The following is a 20,456-nucleotide window of genomic DNA, read 5'->3' as shown; positions in this document are numbered from 1 at the left end:
CCCACATCAGCAAGTGCATGGATGATGTCACCACCACTAAGTCCATCACTGTCCGTGCTAATCAGAAGCCATGGCTGTTGGGGGAGGTGTACAGACTACTGAAGGTCCGCAACACGGCTTTTAGATCTGGGAATGAGGAGGGCCTGAGGACAGCCAGGGCCAATTTGTCCCGTGGCATCAAGGAGGCCAAGAGGGAGTACTCCAGGAAGATCGCCCACCGCTTCAGTGACAGCAGTGGCACCAGGAGTCTGTGGCGTGGTATTCAGACCATTACGGACTATAAACACACACCACAGACCTGTGACAGCTCCACCACCCTGCCAAATGAGCTAAATGACTTCTTTGCTCACTCTGAGGCACACAACAGCACTCCTGCACACAAGACTCCACCCCCTCCAGGTGACCGAATGCTGACACTGACCTGGGACAGCGTGAAAAGATCTTTCGACAGGATCAACACACGAAAAGCCCCGGGCCCAGATAACATACATAGTCATGTTCTGAGGGACTGTGCAGCTGAACTCACAGATGTCTTCACAGACATTTTTAACACCTCCTTGAATCAGGCTGTTTTCCCCACGTGCTTCAAAGCCACCACCATCATCCCAGTCCCGAAGAAGTCATCTCCCTCCTGCCTCAATGACTACCGTCCGGTGGCGCTCACTCCCATCCTGATGAAGTGCTTCGAGCGGCTAATCATGCACCACATCTTGTCCAAAACCCCCCCTCCCACTACTTGGACCCCTTCCTCACCTGCAAAGTCCTCCGCATAGCGGGGGATGCCACCAATCCATCACACAGCCTCTTCTGTCTGCTGCCATCAGGCAGGAGACTGCGGAGTCTCCGGCCCAGGACTTGCCGACTCAGTTTTATTCATAAGGCCTCTCAGGAATCTGAACTCTCTCCTGCCCAGGACTAGCCGACTCAGTTTTATTCATAAGGCCTCTCAGGAATCTGAACTCTCTGCCCGCTCTGCCCCCTCTACCTCTTCTGTTCTTTGCCCACCTGAACTCTGACACCCCACAAACATGCACATGCACACACATTCACGCACCGATTACCTATCACAGCCGATTTCCCAGATTGGGTCCCGACATATGTCGGGAACGACAAAACTTCTTGAAGTGACATAAGCCACGACAAACGATTTGCCCCTATGACGCCAATGAAGTCTGGCAAATTGGATTTTTTTGGGATATCTTCCGTGCAGTGTGACATATCAACAACAACTCTCCGACAGCGCAACTTGACAGAGACCAGTAGGATTGCGTATTTTGACCGGCGCGTCACCTCCCGTGCTTACCGTTGTCAACATACTTGCGCGCTGTTAACATTTCTTCTCACGCACAAATCAATGTTTACCGAAGGTTTAGGGCATGATTCGACGGAACGCCGGCATGTTTACGCGCAACCGTATGTGCTTGCCTTTGTTAGGGTACATAACGTTTTGTTGCCTGCTTGCTTACTGACAAAAAAAAATCGTCCTTTATTCATTGTTCTGTCAATTTAAAATAACTGTGTCAGTACCCATAAAGGAGGCACGACAGTTCAGCGTGAAAGCCAAAGGTTAAGGCAAACACTTTCAGAGGAGCTAATATTTTACGGCGACAAGCAAACAGTCCAAACAGAACGGCAAAGAGCTCGACTTTTTTGTGGCCAAAAATACGTATTGTCCCAAACGCCTTGTCGGAGCCAATGACAAAATGGTAGGATATTAACGATATTGAAAAGGAAGTGGCAGGATTATAACCCACGCCTCCTGAAAGACTGGAGCTTAAATCCAGCACCTTGGACCGCTCAGCCACACTACCTGCAAACCATGTTATTGTACGGGGAATTTTTTGATAAATGTAAGCCCGACCGAACGGGAAGTACGGTGACAAAACGTGTTGTTGTGTGACAAGCCACGGCAAACGATTTGGCCCTGCGACGCCAAAATGAAGTCTGGCAAATTGGATTCTTTTTTGATATCTTCCGTGTAGTGTGACATATCAACGACAACTCTCCGACAGCGCAACTTGACAGAGTCCAGTAGGATTGCGTATTTTGACCGGCGCATCACCTCCCGTGCTTACCGTAGTCAACATACTTGCGCGCTGTTGTTAACATTTCTTCTCACGCACAAACCAATGTTTACCGAAGCTTTAGGGCATGATTCGACGGAACGGCGGCATGTTTACGTGCAACCGTATGTGCTTGCCTTTGCTAGGGTACATAACATTTCGTTGCCTGCTTGCGAGCCGTATCGTATGAAAAGTACGTGAACATACCTCAAACAATCCTTCAATGAACGTTCTCTCCCGAGCACCAGTGACGAACAGGTTTTTCCACATTTTGTCCCCCCACAGTCACTCACACGCACAGACACACACAGAAACAAGACATTGACGCGGTGCATTGTTGTTGTCGTCACCATCGTAACGAGTGTGTCCCGTCGCGTTGACCGGTGACAGGTTTTCTGCTTCCACCTCTCGGACAGTGTTTGATTTGACAAGATAAAGCCAGTGTTTCTAAAAGACAGGATAGGGTGCTATCGGAATAAATGTTGAATAGTGTTACCACTGTCTGCCCCAGAAACAACAAGGTTTGATGGCAGTCGTCTGACATTGTGTCATCGGGAAAGACCAAATGTGTCTTGGACTGATCCAAGAGACAACCCGAACATCCCTGTTGCACATACCAACTACAATGACTAGAGAGCAGAGTGGCGCAGCGGAAGCGTGCTGGGCCCATAACCCAGAGGTCGATGGATCGAAGCCATCCTCTGCTATCTGGAGCTCGTTCTCTGTTATCGTATGTCTAGTAATAGGATGTTGTGGAACTGCTATCATTTAAAATCTTACTCTTTGTGAGAAATATTGTGCAATTAAGACTTCTCAACTCATTGGCTGAGGCCCACGACTCATGACCCTTTCCTCAATTCACTTCGTACTGACAAAAAAAATTCGTCCTTTATTCATTGTTCTGTCAATTTAAAATCACTGTGTCAGTACCCATAAAGGAGGCACGACAGTTCAGCGTGAAAGCCAAAGGTAATGACATTAAGGCAAACACTTTCAGAGGAGCTAATATTTTACGCGACAAGCAAACAGTCCAAACAGAACGGCAAAGAGCTCGACTTTTTTGTGGCCAAAAAAACGTATTGTCCCAAACGCCTCGTCGGAGCCAATGACAAAATGGTAGGATATTAACGATATTGAAAAGGAAGTGGCAGGATTTTAACCCACGCCTCCTGAAAGACTGGAGCTTAAATCCAGCACCTTGGACCGCTCAGCCACACTACCTGCAAACCCTGTTATTGTGCGGGGAATTTTTTGATAAATGTAAGCCCGACCGAACGGGAAGTATGGTGACAAAACTTGTTGTTGTGTGACAAGCCACGGCAAATGATTTGGCCCTGCGACGCCAAAATGAAGTCTGGCAAATTGGATTCTTTTTTGATATCTTCCGTGTAGTGTGACATATCAACAACTCTCCGACAGCGCAACTTGACAGAGACCAGTAGGATTGCGTATTTTGACAGGCGCGTCACCTCCCGTGCTTACCGTTGTTATACTTGCACGCTGTTGTTAACATTTCTTCACACGCACAAACCAATGTTTACCGAAGCTTTAGGGCATGATTCGACGGAACGGCGGCATGTTTACGTGCAACCGTATGTGCTTGCCTTTGCTAGGGTACATAACATTTTGTTGCCTGCTTGCGAGCCGTATCGTATGAAAAGTACGTGAACATACCTCAAGCAATCCTTCAATGAACGTTCTCTCCCGAGCACCAGTGACGAACAGGTTTTTCCACATTTTGTCCCCCCACAGTCACTCACACGTACAGGCACAAACAGAAACAAGACATTGACGCGGCGCATTGTTGTTGTCGTCACCATCGTAACGAGTGTGTCCCGTCGCGTTGACCGGTGACAGGTTTTCTGCTTCCACCTCTCGGACAGTGTTTGATTTGACAAGATAAAGCCAGTGATGGTAAAAGACAGGATAGGGTGCTATCGGAATAAATGTCGAATAGTGTTACCACTGTCTGCCCCAGAAACAACAAGGTTTGATGGCAGTCGTCTGACATTGTGTCATCGGGAAAGACCAAATGTCTTGGACTGATCCATGAGACAACCCAAACATCCCTGTTGCACATACCAAATACAATGACTAGAGAGCAGAGTGGCGCAGCGGAAGCGTGCTGGGCCCATAACCCAGAGGTCGATGGATCGAAACCATCCTCTGCTATCTAGAGCTCGTTCTCTGTTATCGTATGTCTAGTCATAGGATCTTGTGGAACTGCTATCATTTAACATCTTACTCTTCGTGAGAAATATTGTGCAATTAAGACTTCTCAACTCATTGGCTGAGGCCCACGACTCGTGACCCTTTCCTCAATTCACTTCGTACTGACAAAAAAAATTCGTCCTTTATTCATTGTTCTGTCAATTTAAAATCACTGTGTCAGTACCCATAAAGGAGGCACGACAGTTCAGCGTGAAAGCCAAAGGTAATGACATAAAGGCAAACACTTTCAGAGGAGCTAATATTTTACGGCGACAAGCAAACAGTCCAAACAGAACGGCAAAGAGCTCGACTTTTTTGTGGCCAAAAATACGTATTGTCCCAAACGCCTTGTCGGAGCCAATGACAAAATGGTAGGATATTAACGATATTGAAAAGGAAGTGGCAGGATTTTAACCCACGCCTCCTGAAAGACTGGAGCTTAAATGTAAGCCCGACCGAACGGGAAGTACGGTGACAAAACGTGTTGTTGTGTGACAAGCCACGGCAAACGATTTGGCCCTGCGACGCCAAAATGAAGTCTGGCAAATTGGATTCTTTTTTGATATCTTCCGTGTAGTGTGACATATCAACAACTCTCCGACAGCGCAACTTGACAGAGACCAGTAGCATTGCGTATTTTGACCGGCGCGTCACCTCCCGTGCTTACCGTTGTTATACTTGCACGCTGTTGTTAACATTTCTTCACACGCACAAACCAATGTTTAACGAAGCTTTAGGGCATGATTCGACGGAACGCCGGCATGTTTACGCGCAACCGTATGTACTTGCCTTTGCTAGGGTACATAACATTTTGTTTCCTGCTTGCGAGCCGTATCGTATGAAAAGTACGTGAACATACCTCAAGCAATCCTTCAATGAACGTTCTCTCCCGAGCACCAGTGACGAACAGGTTTTTCCACATTTTGTCCCCCCACAGTCACTCACACGTACAGGCACAAACAGAAACAAGACGTTGACGCGGCGCATTGTTGTTGTCGTCACCATCGTAACGAGTGTGTCCCGTCGCGTTGACCGGTGACAGGTTTTCTGCTTCCACCTCTCGGACAGTGTTTGATTTGACAAGATAAAGCCAGTGATGGTAAAAGACAGGATAGGGTGCTATCGGAATAAATGTCGAATAGTGTTACCACTGTCTGCCCCAGAAACAACAAGGTTTGATGGCAGTCGTCTGACATTGTGTCATCGGGAAAGACCAAATGTGTCTTGGACTGATCCATGAGACAACCCAAACATCCCTGTTGCACATACCAAATAAAATGACTCGAAAGCAGAGTGGCGCAGCGGAAGCGTGCTGGGCCCATAACCCAGAGGTTGATTGATCGAAACCATCCTCTGCTATCTGGAGCTCGTTCTCTGTTATCGTATGTCTCGTCATCGGATGTTGTGGACCTGCAATCATTTAACATCTTACTCTTCTTGAGAAATATTCTATAATTTAGACTTCTCAACTCATTGGCTGAGGCCCACGACTCGTGACCCTTCCCTCAATTCACTTCGTACTGAAAAAAACAAAATACAATGATTTGCAAATCATGTTCAACCGACATATTATTTAATACACTACAAAGGCAAGATATTTAATGTTCAAACTGATAAACTTTATTGTTTTTAGCAAATAATCATTAACATCTTTGGCTCTAATAATAAAATATAAGGAATACATGTATATTTCAAGATGAAGATTGATTATATTTGAGGAAGTTTAACACTTTAATGGCCATTATGTTTACATAACTCCATAGTTTTTTCTTAAACAAAGCACAAAAATGAATTTAAAAAATATCTAGACAATAATGGAATAAAATCTGCATTATGATATAAAATTTACATTTTTAAATGTAATGGGAGTTTATTTGGAGAGTATTTTATTTAAAAAATTAAAATAAATATTTATTAATAAATTTTATATATATATATATATATATATATATATATATATATATATATATATATATATATACATATATATATGTTTTATTGTATTTGATGAATTTCTAACTCTTTAAAGGCCAATATGTTTACATACATTTATCTTCGAAAAATTCTCAAAATATACGAATACAAATTAAGCAATATACGTAGTTAAATATGAGTAGTATTTCAATTTTTAAACTCATTACATTTGGAGGATTTAAAAATTGAAAAATAAAAATAACATAAATTATGTAATTAGTTTTCAATACATATATAAATATATTTCAAAAACAAGAAATAATATAATAGTGGTAATATATATTTTATATACATTTTTCAAAAAGAAGATCAATTGGATGTTAGGAATTTTAATCGTTTGAGATCAAAAGATATACAATAAACTATATTCATTATTGGCTTTTTTTACAATATAATTTTATTTTGTACAATTTTTATTAAAAAAAAAATATTTTTTAAAAGTTAATATATGTACATTTCAAGATTCCCGTGAGCCTTGTGAGGAATAAGCGGCACAGAAAATGGATGGATGGATGGATATTTCAAGATTAATTTTAACTATTTATTATTGAATTTGTTTACAGCAAACAAGTCATCCAAAATAGAGGCTTCAAGCTATGAATGCCACTGTCAGTTGACGTTTACTGTCAGACTAAACATTAAACTTAGAGGATTACACTTTGTGTATTTAAAACATTTGTTTATGCTAGCTTAATGCCAGCACACAATGCAAAACGCCATGGACAGGCTAACAAATAGCATCAATAGTCGCTATTTCCTTTCACAGAGTTTCCACAAAATTAGCACAAAGAAGACAGTTAAAGTTACTTCTCGCCTCGTTGGGTTCTGGGTAAAGGTACAGAACACTGTCCGACATGCGAGGCGAGTGCGCCGCTGCAGACCAGCTTTCACACACACACACAAACTACTGAAAGGCTCTCATAAGGACTACTCAAACACTCACGTACACGTCTTGCTCTCATTAACACTACTCAAATGCTCTCATTAACACTACTCAAATGCTCTCATTTACACTACTCAAATGCTCTCATTTACGCGCTCATTTACACTCCTCAAATGCTCTCATTTACACTACTCAAATGCTCTCATTTACACTACTCAAATGCTCTCATACACACGCGTCTTGCTCTCATCAACACTACTCAAATGCGTTCACGCGAGCATGTCAATCACATTCTCGCACACATCACTGGCATTCACGAGTTCATGTCAATCATGCTCACACGTGAATAGTGTAAATCTTTTATTAGGTAGTTCATTTCAAAAAGTGAAATTATAGAGATGAACTGTACACTGCACGCACTCAGAGTGAAGTATTTCATATTTAAAATATGTATTATTTTGATGATTGCAGCTCATAGCAAATAAAAAAAAATCTCCATATTGAGAAACTAAAACATAACATCAAACGAAATAGTGAATTCATTCAAGAAATTGTGATTTTTAACGTTGAAATTAGGCTGGAATTTGCCCTCCGAAAAGTACTTCAGCGTTTAATCACTGTATGAGTACTGAAGAAAAACTTTTCAAATATATTCTAATTTATTGAGAGGTACCAATATTTTATAAAGTCATGTAATATTTGACTCTGACTGGAGTGCATAGCTATGATACGAGTTTCATGACGACAATTAAATTCCTTCTTTCCCTTTGGACACCCCATTAGGTACACCGGCGCAGGGGAGCTTATACGTGACTATCCGGCCATCCTGCCTGCAACGAAACGTATACGTTTCAGATTGTAACGCAGCGGTGTTGAAACTCTGCCTTGAGTTCAGGAGTAAACACACGTCCGCAGCGCTTCAGCCCGAAAGGCACATATATTCGCCAGAATCCGCGACCGAATAATGGCGTCTCGCTCTTGATAGACGAGCCAGCCTAGTCCTACGTCATACACGACATGGCTTCTGATTGGCTGACCATTACGTCATATCCAAAAGCACTTACACATTACAAGCAGTCATTTTAAATCAATGAGGAAAAGCGTTATTGAAACACAATATAAACAAGTATATGACATATATACATTAAAAATATATATGTATGTACTAGCGGCACGGTGGCCGACTGGTTAGAGCGTCAGCCTCACAGTTCTGAGGTGCGGGGTACAATCCCCGTCCCCGCCTGTGTGGAGTTTGCATGTTCTCCCCGTGCCTGCGTGGGTTTTCTCCGGGCACTCCGGTTTCCTCCCACATCCCAAAAACATGCATTAATTGGAGACTCTAAATTGCCCGTAGGCATGACTGTGAGTGCGAATGGGTGTTTGTTTCTATGTGCCCTGCGATTGGCTGGCAACCAGTTCAGGGTGTACCCCGCCTCCTGCCCGATGACAGCTGGGATAGGCTCCAGCACGCCCGCGACCCTAGTGAGGAGAAGCGGCTCAGAAAATGGATGGATGGATGTATGTACTACAGTATAATGCTATGTAACACTACTGCTTAAGTTAGGCTTACTATTGCACTTTATTGCTGTTGGTCAATGGTCAAATATTTTATTTTGAAACCACTTACTTTTCAACTCATATAAATACACGCTCACATACACGCCTCAAATGTTTGCACACATACACCTCAAACACACTTACATGAACATGTCAGATCTATTCACATACCATCCTCAAATCCATTCATAAAATATACTCACATCCTTTCACATTTCCATCTCAAATGCTCGCATACATACTTTTGGGAGATTTATTTTAAGATAGATAGATAGATAGATAGATAGATAGATAGATAGATAGATAGAAAGATAGATAGGGTCAGATGTGATCATGGTATGGAAAATATTAACGTTGCCCGTTTTATGTTAGAGAGAAGAGGTTTGAACAGTGTTATTACATGTGTATCAGTGCACAACCAAAGGATTGAGAGACTTTGGGCAGAGCTCAATAGAGTTGTATCCAGACACTTTATAAATATCTTTAACTTCATGGAGGAGCATGGGGTACTGGATTCGCTGAATGAACTACGTCTATTTTGCCTGCACTGTGTATCTGCCAAGAATTGAAAGAGCAACAACTGAATTTATCAATGGAACAATCATGGCATGCAGGTGTTATTAACAATGCAGGAATCCATCCAGGTGTAGTGGTACACTCGCCTGACTTTGGTGCAGGCAGCGTGGGTTCAGTTCCCACTCAGTGACGGTTTTGAATGTGACTGCGAATGGTTGTCCGTGTCTTTATTAACACCTATAGCTGCCAACACTAAAAGACAAGTATGTTATGTTGTCTTTTTGTTATGATCAAAAAAATTATGGTTTTATTCTCTCTTAATAGTATAGTTTGATTATGTATCCTGTATTATATTGTCTTGTAGATGTATTTTACTGCTTTTTTACATCATGGCCAGGGGACTACAGATGAAAACTAGCCTTCTGGCTAATTCTGGCTTTTTTAACCATGTGTACTTCATGTGTTTTATGAAATTGCATTGTCCCCTTTCAAAAATAAACTGATAAACTATATGTGCCCTGCGACTGACTGGCGACCAGTTCAGGGTGTAGTCCGCCTTTCGCCCGAAGTCAGCTGGGATAGGCTCCAGCGCCCCGCGACCCTAACCAGGATAAGCGGTGTTGAAAATGGATGGATGGATGGAATCCATCCAGCCATTAACAGTCTTTGATGCTAATAACTACTTTGGTGTTGATCAAGAAGGCCCATTACCTGAACTGCAAACTAATAATAATGTGGTGATTCCAGAAATTAATACAAACATGGATGACATTACAATGAATGATTCAACAAGTGAACCCACTCGAAAATGATTTCGAGTAGTTTGTGTGTGTGTGAAAGCATTTGAATAGTAAGTGTGAGAGCTAATCCTGAATAATGTCCCTAACGGCCCCTCATACTCAAGGCATCCAGCTCGCTATGCTTGGAGCCGAGCTGCCACACTCTGCTGCTCCACACCACACCATTCTCGCTGGGAACAGACATGACATCAAGAATAGAAACGGGGGTTTCATTTCTCTGTGGCTCATTGGTTTATGGGTATGATTCTCGGTTTGGGTTCGAGAGGTTCTGGACGAGCCTTCCTTCAAAACATTGTTTGTAAACTATTTGGTGCATTTTTAACTACCTTGTCGTACGGTGGCCCATGTGACAAGATATGAGGTCATGAGCTCCTCAGTGTTGTTTGTTGTTCTTGGGGTATGATTCTCATTTGGGGTGTGAGCGGTTCCTCGTGGAAAAGGCCTCATTTTCAGTGCCGTCACACGGTGGCCCATGTGACAAGTAATGCGGTCTACTGTGCATGCAGTGGCTTTTTGGTCTAGAGGTATAATTCGCGCGTCGGGTGTGAGAGGTCCCGGGTTCAATTCCCGGCTGATCCCACCTAAGCAACTTCTGTGGTGGATGAGTATGCTTCAATATTAAAAGTGTGTCCTCTCAAGGTGGCCTGTGTAATAAGTAAAGGCGTCATTTAGGATTCATGTTTTGGTTGATGGGTATGATTCTTGCTTCGAGAAGCTCAACAGTGTATTTTAAGATCTGTGGTTATTGGCTTCCTTCTCATATGGTTGCCCATGTGACAAGTTATTAAGTCATCTGCTCTTCTGTGTGGGTTGTTGGTCTTGGGCTGTACTTCTCACGAAGAGCAGGACTGCAAGAGGTCCCGGGGTTGAAATCCCCTGACAAGCTCTCTTTCGAAATGTCAATGGCCAGGCATCCTTTGCATTTCAAACTGTCACACAATGGCCAGTATGACAAGTGATCATGACTCACAAACATGTAGTACTGTTAACTGGTGACTACTTGTCTTTGTAGTGAAGGTTAACTGGGCAACTGCAGATGATGTCTAGTAAGGAGCGGTATCTGTCTTTTTCCTGGACAGTTTCCTCCAAAGCCTTTTTGGCCTCTTGACTTTCTTTCGTCACTTCCCAGATCCTCGCCTCCAGTTCCGTTCTGGCCCAGTCGCTCTGCTGCAGCCGAGTATGCAATGCTTGCTCCAGGGACGCCTCCAGGTGGGCACAAAAGTCCTGGAAGACTGAGTGTCATTTTGACCACAAAGTGGAACAATTTGTGATAGTATGAGAAAAAGAGGGTCAGACCTGAGTTTGTTGCTGGTGCTTTGGTGAGGGCACCCTGCACAGCCGTGGAGAACAACCACAAAGACCTTCAGACGCACCACTATCGCCTTCACTAGACACCAGCTGGAGATTTATTGTGGACATTGTTAGACTGTGGATATTTTTACACAATGAACACTATGTTCTGACGTGATGAACTTCGCTGACTACTTGGTTTTCAGCCTGGAGGGCTTTCATCTCTCCTTTGTCTTTGCTTCTGCTCGTTTCCTGAGCAGGAAACAATGCTTTGAGACCAGACTTCAACTAATTTTACTCATCCACCAAAGTCTCACCATTCTGTCCAGGATAGCGTCCTTCTTGCTGTTTTGGCTGGGGAGTTGCTTCACTGCATCCATCAGCTCCATGGTCTTGAATCAGATATGGAAAAAAAAAATACTCACATTATCTTGTTGGGTTGGTTGTATGGTGGTATATTGTCGATCAGTGCAACTAATGTTGAGGCCAATGTTGTCATAGGCGGGGGTGCTAAAGGACCTTTTTCTTTGTTGACAATAAACAGCCCCCATTGCTTTACCTGGAATTGAGTTCCACTTTTTCCTCATCCCAGCACTGCATGGGCTCCCGTAGCTTGTTATTCAGCTTCTGCTCCAGCACTGACACCTCCACGCCACCGGAAGTGCTCTCCTGTGTGGCCCGGGCCTCGAGATGGCGACAGGCCGCGTGGAACAGCTGGTCTACAGCACTCGCCTCGCATGTCGGACAGTGTTCTGGAAGGCCACCTTCCATTGATCCAAGGCCCATTGATCTTCAAATGCAGCCCTATCGGGGGCACAAACCAGTGAAAACTGTAGGCCAGTCCTAAGCGCGGATAAATGCAGAGGGTTGCGTCAGGAATGGCATCCGGCTTAAAACTTTGCCAAACGAATATATTGATATATTGTGTGTCCAGGAGACCAGGTGGAAAGGCAGTAAGGCTCGAAGTTTAGGGGCAGGGTTTAAATTATTTTACCATGGTGTAGATGGGAAGAGATATGGAGTTGGGGTTATTTTAAAACAAGAGTTGGTTAAGAATGTCGTGGAGGTGAAAAGAGAATCAGACCGAGTGATGAGGCTGAAACTTGAAATTGAGGGTGTTATGTATAATGTGATTAGTGGCTATGCCCCACAGGTAGGATGTGTCCTAGAGGTGAAAGAGAAATTCTGGAAGGAGCTAGACGAAGTAGTTCTGAGCATCCCAGACAGAGAGAGAGTCATGATTGGTGCAGATTGTAATGGACATGTTAGTGAAGGAAATGGGGGTGATGAAGAAGTGATGGGTAAGTACGGCATCCAGGAAAGGAACTTGGAGGGACAGATGGCGGTAGACTTTGCAAAAAGGATGGACATGCCTCTAGTGAACACTTTTTTCCAGAAGAGGCAGGAACATAGGGTGACCTACAAGGTCAAGGAAAGGAATACATTGAGATGTGACACAGGGCAAAGGGAGAGGTGGCAAAGGCCAAACAAGAGGCATATGATGACATGTATGGCAGGTTGGACACTAAAGAAGGAGAACAGGATCTACACAGGTTGGCCAGACAGAGGGATAGAGATGGGAAGGATGTGCAGGAAGTTAGGGTGATTAAGGATAGAGATGGAAATATGTTGACTGGTGCCAGCAGTGTGCTAGCGAGATGGAAAGAATACTTTGAGGAGTTGATGAATGAGGAAAATGAGAGAGAAGGGAGAGTAGAAGAGGCAAGTGTGGTGGACCAGGAAGTGGCAATGATTAGTAAGGGGGAAGTTAGAAAGGCATTAAAGAGGATGAAAAATTGAAAGGCAGTTGGTCCTGATGACATTCCTGTGGAGGTATGGAAGCATCTAGGAGAGGTGGCTGTGGAGTTTTTGACCGGCTTGTTCAATAGAATTCTAGCCCATGAGAAGATGCTTAGGAATGGAGGAAAAGTGTGCTGGTGCCCATTTTTTAAGAACAAGGGATCATGATGTGCAGAGCTGTGGGAACGATAGAGGAATAAAGTTGATGAGCCACACAATGAAGTTATGGGAAAGAGTAGTGGAGGCTAGACTCAGGACAGAAGTGCGTATTTGCGAGCAACAGTATGGTTTCATGCCGAGAAAGAGTACCACAGATGCAATATTTGTCTTGAGGATGTTGATGAAGTACAGAGAAGGTCATAAGGAGCTAAATTGTATCTGTAGATCTAGAGAAAGCCTATGACAGAGTACCCAGAGAGGAACTGTGGTACTGTATCCGGAAGTCTGGAGTGGCAGAGAAGTATGTTAGAATAATACAGGACATGTACAAGGGCAGCAGAACAGTGGTGAGGTGTGCTGTAGGTGTGACAGACGAATTTAAGGTGGAGGTGGGACTGCATCAGGGATCTGAGCCCCTTCCTGTTTTCAGTGGTGATGGATAGGCTGACAGATGACGTTAGACTAGAATCCCCGTGGACCATGATGTTTGCAGATGACATTGTGAGCTGCAGTGAAAGCAGGAAGCAGGTGGAGGAACAGTTAGAAATGGAGGCATGCACTGGAAAGAAGAGGAATGAAGATAAGCCGAAGTAAGACAGAATATATGTGCATGAATGAGAGGGGTGGTGGGGGAAGAGTGAGGCTACAGGGAGAAGAGATAGCAAGGGTGGAGGACTTTAAATACTTTGGGTCAACTGTCGAGAGCAATGGTGAGTGTGGTCAGGAAGTGAAGAAACGGGTCCAAGCAGGTTGGAACGGGTGGAGGAAGGTGTCAGGTGTGTTATGTGACAGAAGAGTCTCTGCTAGTATGAAGGGCAAAGTTTATAAAACAGTGGTGAGACCAGCCATGATGTGCGGATTAGAGACAGTGGCACTGAAGAGACAACAGAAGCAGAGCTGGAGGTGGCGGAAATGAAGAGGTTGAGGTTCACTCTAGGAGTGACCAGGTTGGATAAAATTAGAAATGAGCTCATCAGAGGGACAGCCAAGGTTCGATGTTTTGGAGACAAAGTTAGAGAGAGCAGACTTCGATGGTTTGGACACATCCAGAGGATAAATAGTGAGTATATTGGTAGAAGGATGTCGTGAGGGAAGACACGGCAGTTGGTGTTCGAGAGGTGGATGCAGGAGATAGGCTTACATGGAAAAGGATGACGCGCTGTGGCGACCCCTAAAGGGACAAGCACAAAGGAAAAGAAGAAGAAGAAGGGCTTTGAACTTCATGCAAAAATTTCCAATATTTTGCACTTGAAAAAAATAATTAATAATTTTGGAAGGAATCAGTGTTAGAGACACCAACACGTGTCCAATATGATCTGGCAGTCAGGATTAGTGGTTTTCACTGGTCTCCTACTCCCTGTATGGGAATGTAACCAGAATTATTTTTGTTTTGGCCTGGTCGTTTTTCGAAAAATTTGGCTTGAAAGTAAGTGAAGATCTTTTTTTTTTTAAGAAAGTTGAAGTGACACCACTATATGGTCTTGTGGTCAGGATTCTTGGTTTTCACCCAGGAGGCCTGAGTTTGACTCCTGGTTTGGGAATGTTCCCTGTATTCCACTATTTGGGCTTTGATCATGCAGAAAATTTCAAATATTTTGTGCTTCGAAAAACTGGCAGACCAATGTGTCCAATATGGTCTGGCAGTCAGGATTTCTGGTTTTCATCGGTCTCCTACTCCCGATGTGGCAGCTTTTGTTTTGGCCTGAGCGTATCAATTGGAATGAAAACCCAACATCATGTGTCCCATATGGTGTAGTGGTCAGGATTCATGGTTTTCGCCCGGGTTCGACACCCGGTGTGGGAATGTTCCTTGATACTCTCCCATTTGGACTTTTATTTACACTTGGTATGGCAACATTACCTTAATTCTGGCAATAAAAAGTCAGCGATAGAGCCGGACCGCGGTAAGTGAACTGCGATATAGCGGGGGTTTACTGTACTTGGTAACTTCCCACCATTGCAATAGCTATAGCTTCCTTGCACTAGCTTGCAAGGAAGGCGCCTTTGTGTGCGCCTGCGCATGCCTGTCTGTGTACATCCCTTCCTTTTCCGCCAAATCCACCTGTTCCACATGCAGACCAGACCGGCCAAACATCCGGGAAATCGACCAGCCTGCCTAAATTCTGTTCCATGCGAAGTAAATCCATCTTGTGGTCGACTGAAAGTACAGATTAGTGCATATTTGTGTTTAGATTAACAAGAACAGGAACCCCCAGCTATATGCATTGTCAATACACACTCATTCCACCCTCACATCACAAGCTCAGCCTCTTCCTACCAATGTTTGTCCTTCGTTTGCATTTTCCTGCCTTGTTTCCTTGTAGATTCCCCCTGGTAGAGAACATGAAATTTTCTGTAAAAATTCACTACCTGTATCATTTGTGTGTGTTTAGGTTCGACAAAAGACCTCTGGCTATCGAGAACTCATCTAATTCAGATTAGATGAGTTCTCAGATTACAAAACAGATAAAACAGATTGACAAGATGGCGCCTACCAGTGTGGTCGCCTCGGTAACGCGCTCTCTAGTATTGTCTTTGTTTTTGTGTTTTTCGTCCGTCTTTGGAGACCTTACACGACTCACTTACACAAGGGGAGACCTGCTAACCATCAAGGAGTCTACTCCAGACTTTCTGTCACCAACTTTCAAATATCCGCTCAGTTTTTTCCCAGAGTTACTCACCGGAGCGGCGTCCGCGGTTTTCGGCGCATGGAGACGGAAGCGGCGCCACAGAGGGAAGCGAGCCGGCATTCAGCTGAAACTCCGCAAGAGAGGACACAGATTGGCGTTCCCGTCGATCCACCTCGCGAACGTACGCTCCCTACCCAACAAAATGGACGAGCTTCATCTTCTGTTAAAGACACGTAAAGACTTCGGACGTTCCGCGGCCATGTGCTTCACGGAGACCTGGCTTTGCGACGCTGTACCCGATGCCGGCATTATGCTTCCCGGTTTCCACATTCATCGAGCGGACCGCGACATGGAATCATCGGGGAAAACAAAGGGCGGTGGGATATGCCTCTATATCAACGAAAAATGGTGTACGGACGTCACGGTGATCAGCACACACTGCAGCCCGCATTTGGAGTCGCTATTCTTAAATTGTAAACCATTCTACTCGCCACGTGAGTTCGCATCATTCATTCTCGCTGGCGTCTATATTCCGCCTCAAGCTAACACGAACTCCGCATTGCTAACGCTCGCCGATCAAGTCAACGAAATTGAAAAAAAACACCCCGACTCACCCCTCATTATTCTCGGGGACTTTAACAAAGCTAAACTCAACCACGAACTCCCTAAATACAAGCAGCACATCGACTGTCCTACCAGGGAAAATAATACTTTAGACCACTGCTACACCACGGTAAAAAAACGCATACCGTGCTATACCTCGTGCAGCCTTGGGCTCGTCTGATCAGTGCTTAATTCACTTAATACCGACGTACAGGCAAGAACTTAAATGTGCGAAGCCTACAGTGAAAACAGTCAAAAAGTGGACAAATGAAGCCAAGATGGAACTTCAAAGCTGCTTAGACTGCACAGACTGGAGTGTCTTTGAAAATTCAGCTGGCAGCCTGGATGAATATACGGACACTGTTACATCCTATATCAGTTTCTGTGAAGAGGTCTGTGTTCCAACAAAATCATTTCGCACATTCAACAAGAATAAGCCGTGGTTCACTGCTAAACTTAAGCAGCTTCGCCAAGCTAAGGAGAACGCATATCAGAGCGGGGACAGGGCCCTGTATAATCGAGCTAGAAACCAGCTGACCAAAGAAATTAACATTGCAAAGAGGATCTATACAGCAAAGTTGGAAAAACAGTTTAGCGCAAACGACTCTAAATCAGTCTGGCATGCATTCCAGTCGCTGACTAATTACAAGCGACGATCCCCCCAAGCTGAGAACAATAGCACACTAGCCAACGACTTGAATACCTTCTACTGCAGATTTGAAAAGGACAGTTTCACACCACACACCAATCCGGCCGCACCCGCGACCACAATCACACCTCTGACCTCTGCGTTAACCATCCATGAACAGGATGTGAGACGCATCTTCAAACAACAAAAGATTAACAAAGCGGCAGGCCCGGACCACGTGTCTCCATCCTGCCTCAAAGTCTGCGCGGACCAGCTCGCGCCAGTCTTCACTCAGATCTTCAACAGATCACTGGAAATGTGCAAAGTTCCATCCTGCTTCAAACGCTCCACCATCATCCCAGTCCCCAAGAAACCTGCAATCTCGGGTCTGAATGACTACAGGCCTGTCGCTTTGACATCTGTGGTCATGAAGTCCTTTGAACGTCTTGTGCTGGACCACCTCAAGAGTGTCACAGGTCCCCTGCTGGACCCCCTGCAGTTTGCCTACCAAGCGAACAGATCTGCGGATGATGCAGTCAACATGGGACTGCACTTCATCCTAGAACACCTCGACAGTGCAGGGACCTACGCGAGGATCCTGTTCGTGGACTTCAGCTCAGCGTTCAACACCATCATCCCTGAACTCCTTTCATCCAAGCTTCTCCAGCTCAGCGTCTCACCTGCCATCTGCCAGTGGATTTACAGCTTTCTGACGGGCAGGACACAGCAGGTCAGGCTGGGGGAGGCCACCTCATCCACACGCAGCATCAGCACTGGGGCGCCCCAAGGTTGTGTCCTCTCTCCGCTGCTCTTCTCTCTCTACACGAACGACTGCACCTCAGCGAACCCGACTGTCAAACTCCTGAAGTTTGCAGATGACACCACTGTCATCGGCCTCATCAAGGACGGTGACGAGTCTGCATATCGACAGGAAGCGGAGCGGCTGGAGCTGTGGTGCGGCCGACACAACCTGGAGCTGAACACGCTCAAGACTGTAGAGATGATCGTGGACTTCAGGAGGCATCCTTCGCCACAGCTGCCCCTCACGCTGTCCAGCTGCCTTGTGTCAACCGTCGAGACCTTCAAGTTCCTGGGAATTACAATCTCCCAGGACCTGAAGTGGGCGACCAACATCAACTCCGTCCTCAAAAAGGCCCAGCAGAGGATGTACTTCCTGCGGCTTCTGAGAAAGCATGGCCTGCCACCGGAGCTGCTGAGACAGTTCTACACAGCGGTCATCGAATCAGTCCTGTGTTCTTCCATCAGAGTCTGGTTTGGTGCTGCTACAAAAAAGGACAAACTCCGACTGCAACGGACAATCAAAACTGCTGAAAGGATTGTCGGTACCCCCCTACCCACCCTTGAGGACTTGCACGCTGCCAGAACTAAGACAAGGGCGTGCAAAATCCTCTCGGACCCTCCCCACCCTGGTCACCAGCTCTTCCAGCTCCTTCCCTCAGGTAGGCGCTACCGATCAATGCAAACTAGAACTAGTAGACATTCCAACAGCTTCTTCCCTCTTGCAATCAACTTCTTGAACAGCTAACTTACAATTCCATTACAACAAGCTGGCAATTTTTTGACTTGAGTTCGTTGTCACATTTCTGTATTATGTATTACTCGTGCACTCACTGTAGTTGTCTCGCCGTGCTGCACTATTTGCATATAGTGGCCACTCATGCCAGAGTAGCATCTGCTCCATTTGCACACTGATTGAGGAGTATCTGTAACATTTGCACAACCATTGTCCCAGATTATCGCAGTACTCGTCACTTTAAACCGCATACACTCCTTGAAGTCTCAGTGCCCTTTGCACAATGGTCATTGCACCGGACTATTGCGATATTAGCCATTCGAACTGAGGACTCTGCATCTTTTTGCACAATTGTTGTTTGTTGTTGTTTTTTGTTAATGTCTTTATGTCTCCAAAGTGTTCTGTAAATTGACTGTCTGTTGTACTAGAGCGGCTCCAACTACCGGAGACAAATTCCTTGTGTGTTTTGGACATACTTGGCAAATAAAGATGATTCTGATTCTGATTCTGATTCTGATTCTGAAAAGGTTTGTCGTCGCTTTCTCCTAAATTTTAAACGTAGAAAGTTACGCGGTGCCCTTCACGAGACAAAATAGCTTTAGCTATAACGCTGAAACAGAAATCACGCTTTCCTTTCTGTTTTCTGTTTTACTGCAATTTCCACACAATTTATGACATACGCCATAAAGAGAGTCACATTTTCTGTTGACATGGCAATATTCTCACTCTGCTTTTCATTTTGGACCCTCTTCACTGATTTTATTGACCACTATAACCGGACTGATTACGTCTTTCTTACGTTGCATCTACACCCAAATGTCACCCTGTGTTGTCCTCCACAATGACAGCATTTCTCCTCCACCTATTGGACAACTTTGTCTCCCTTGTGTCCATATCGTTGACATTTGGATCATCTGAGAAGTCGTACCGGAAAAAACATACATTTGCATCTGTTGAGACGTATAACGGGACCGGCAAACCACAGACAACAGCTCGAAAGATAAGCTGTTTCCACCCGGTTTCAATCCGAGGACCATTCGGGTGTAAAGCGAACGTGATAACCACCACACTATGGAAACTGCTGCTGCAGTTATGACCCAAGGTGGACTGGGTCACCACATGCTAAGGGGAGCTGCCAGCCGGTGCCAAGTTTCACGTGACCTGATGGAAAAAACCAAAACAAAAGTGCATTTCACTGTTTTGGACCATAAATCATGGTGGAATCAATAATCTAAAAAAATGTTTAAAAAATCTTTAAACTAAAAACAGGAAACAAGGACAAAAGAAACACAGTCACGACTACCATCTACACATCCAGGAGAAACAAGTCATCAGGGGCCTCATGTACAAAAACTTGCGTGGCTTTTCTACTGAAACATGGCATACGCTCAAATCCAGAAAACGTCTGCACAAAAACGTGGCGTACGTTCTTTTTCACGGCAAAGTTCAGATGTATCAAGAGTGAAATGAGCGTGGAAATGTGCGGTGCCTCACGCCAAATTCATGGCTGGGGTACGCACGTTTCTGCAGCTGTTGGTGCTTTGGCGACACTTCGAGGTGATGTTGGGAAGGGTTAGAGAGACACATGGGCCTGTGCGCTCGAAGGATGTGCCCAAAACCACGGTGGCTGTTTGAATTTCTTCGCATGCCCTCTGGCCTGAAGGGAGCGCCTCAGACGTTTCAAAGGCGAGTGAGGAGAAGCGGGACGGAAGATGAATGAATGAATCAATGATTGATTACTCCACGATTTACCGTCCAAAACGTCAAATGCAGTTTTTTTTCCCCATCGGGTTGCTGGCTGGCAGCTC

The 20,456-nt window shown here is 44.8% G+C and overlaps 2 non-coding genes across 2 annotated transcripts; both read left to right on the top strand.

Moving 5' to 3' along the window:
* The first annotated feature begins 2,698 nt into the window (after window positions 1-2,698).
* On the top strand, window positions 2,699-2,770 carry trnam-cau (transfer RNA methionine (anticodon CAU)). The gene has a single exon. It is a non-coding gene; the product is annotated as a tRNA-Met (tRNA).
* Window positions 2,771-4,163: 1,393 nt separating this feature from the next.
* trnam-cau (transfer RNA methionine (anticodon CAU)) lies at window positions 4,164-4,235 on the top strand. The gene has a single exon. It is a non-coding gene; the product is annotated as a tRNA-Met (tRNA).
* The last annotated feature ends 16,221 nt before the right edge of the window (window positions 4,236-20,456 follow it).

Source organism: Phyllopteryx taeniolatus, unplaced genomic scaffold (genome assembly GCF_024500385.1).
Source record: "Phyllopteryx taeniolatus isolate TA_2022b unplaced genomic scaffold, UOR_Ptae_1.2 contig_46, whole genome shotgun sequence".
In the NCBI taxonomy this organism is placed as follows: domain Eukaryota; kingdom Metazoa; phylum Chordata; class Actinopteri; order Syngnathiformes; family Syngnathidae; genus Phyllopteryx; species Phyllopteryx taeniolatus.
This window is presented reverse-complemented; position numbering and strand designations above follow the sequence as displayed.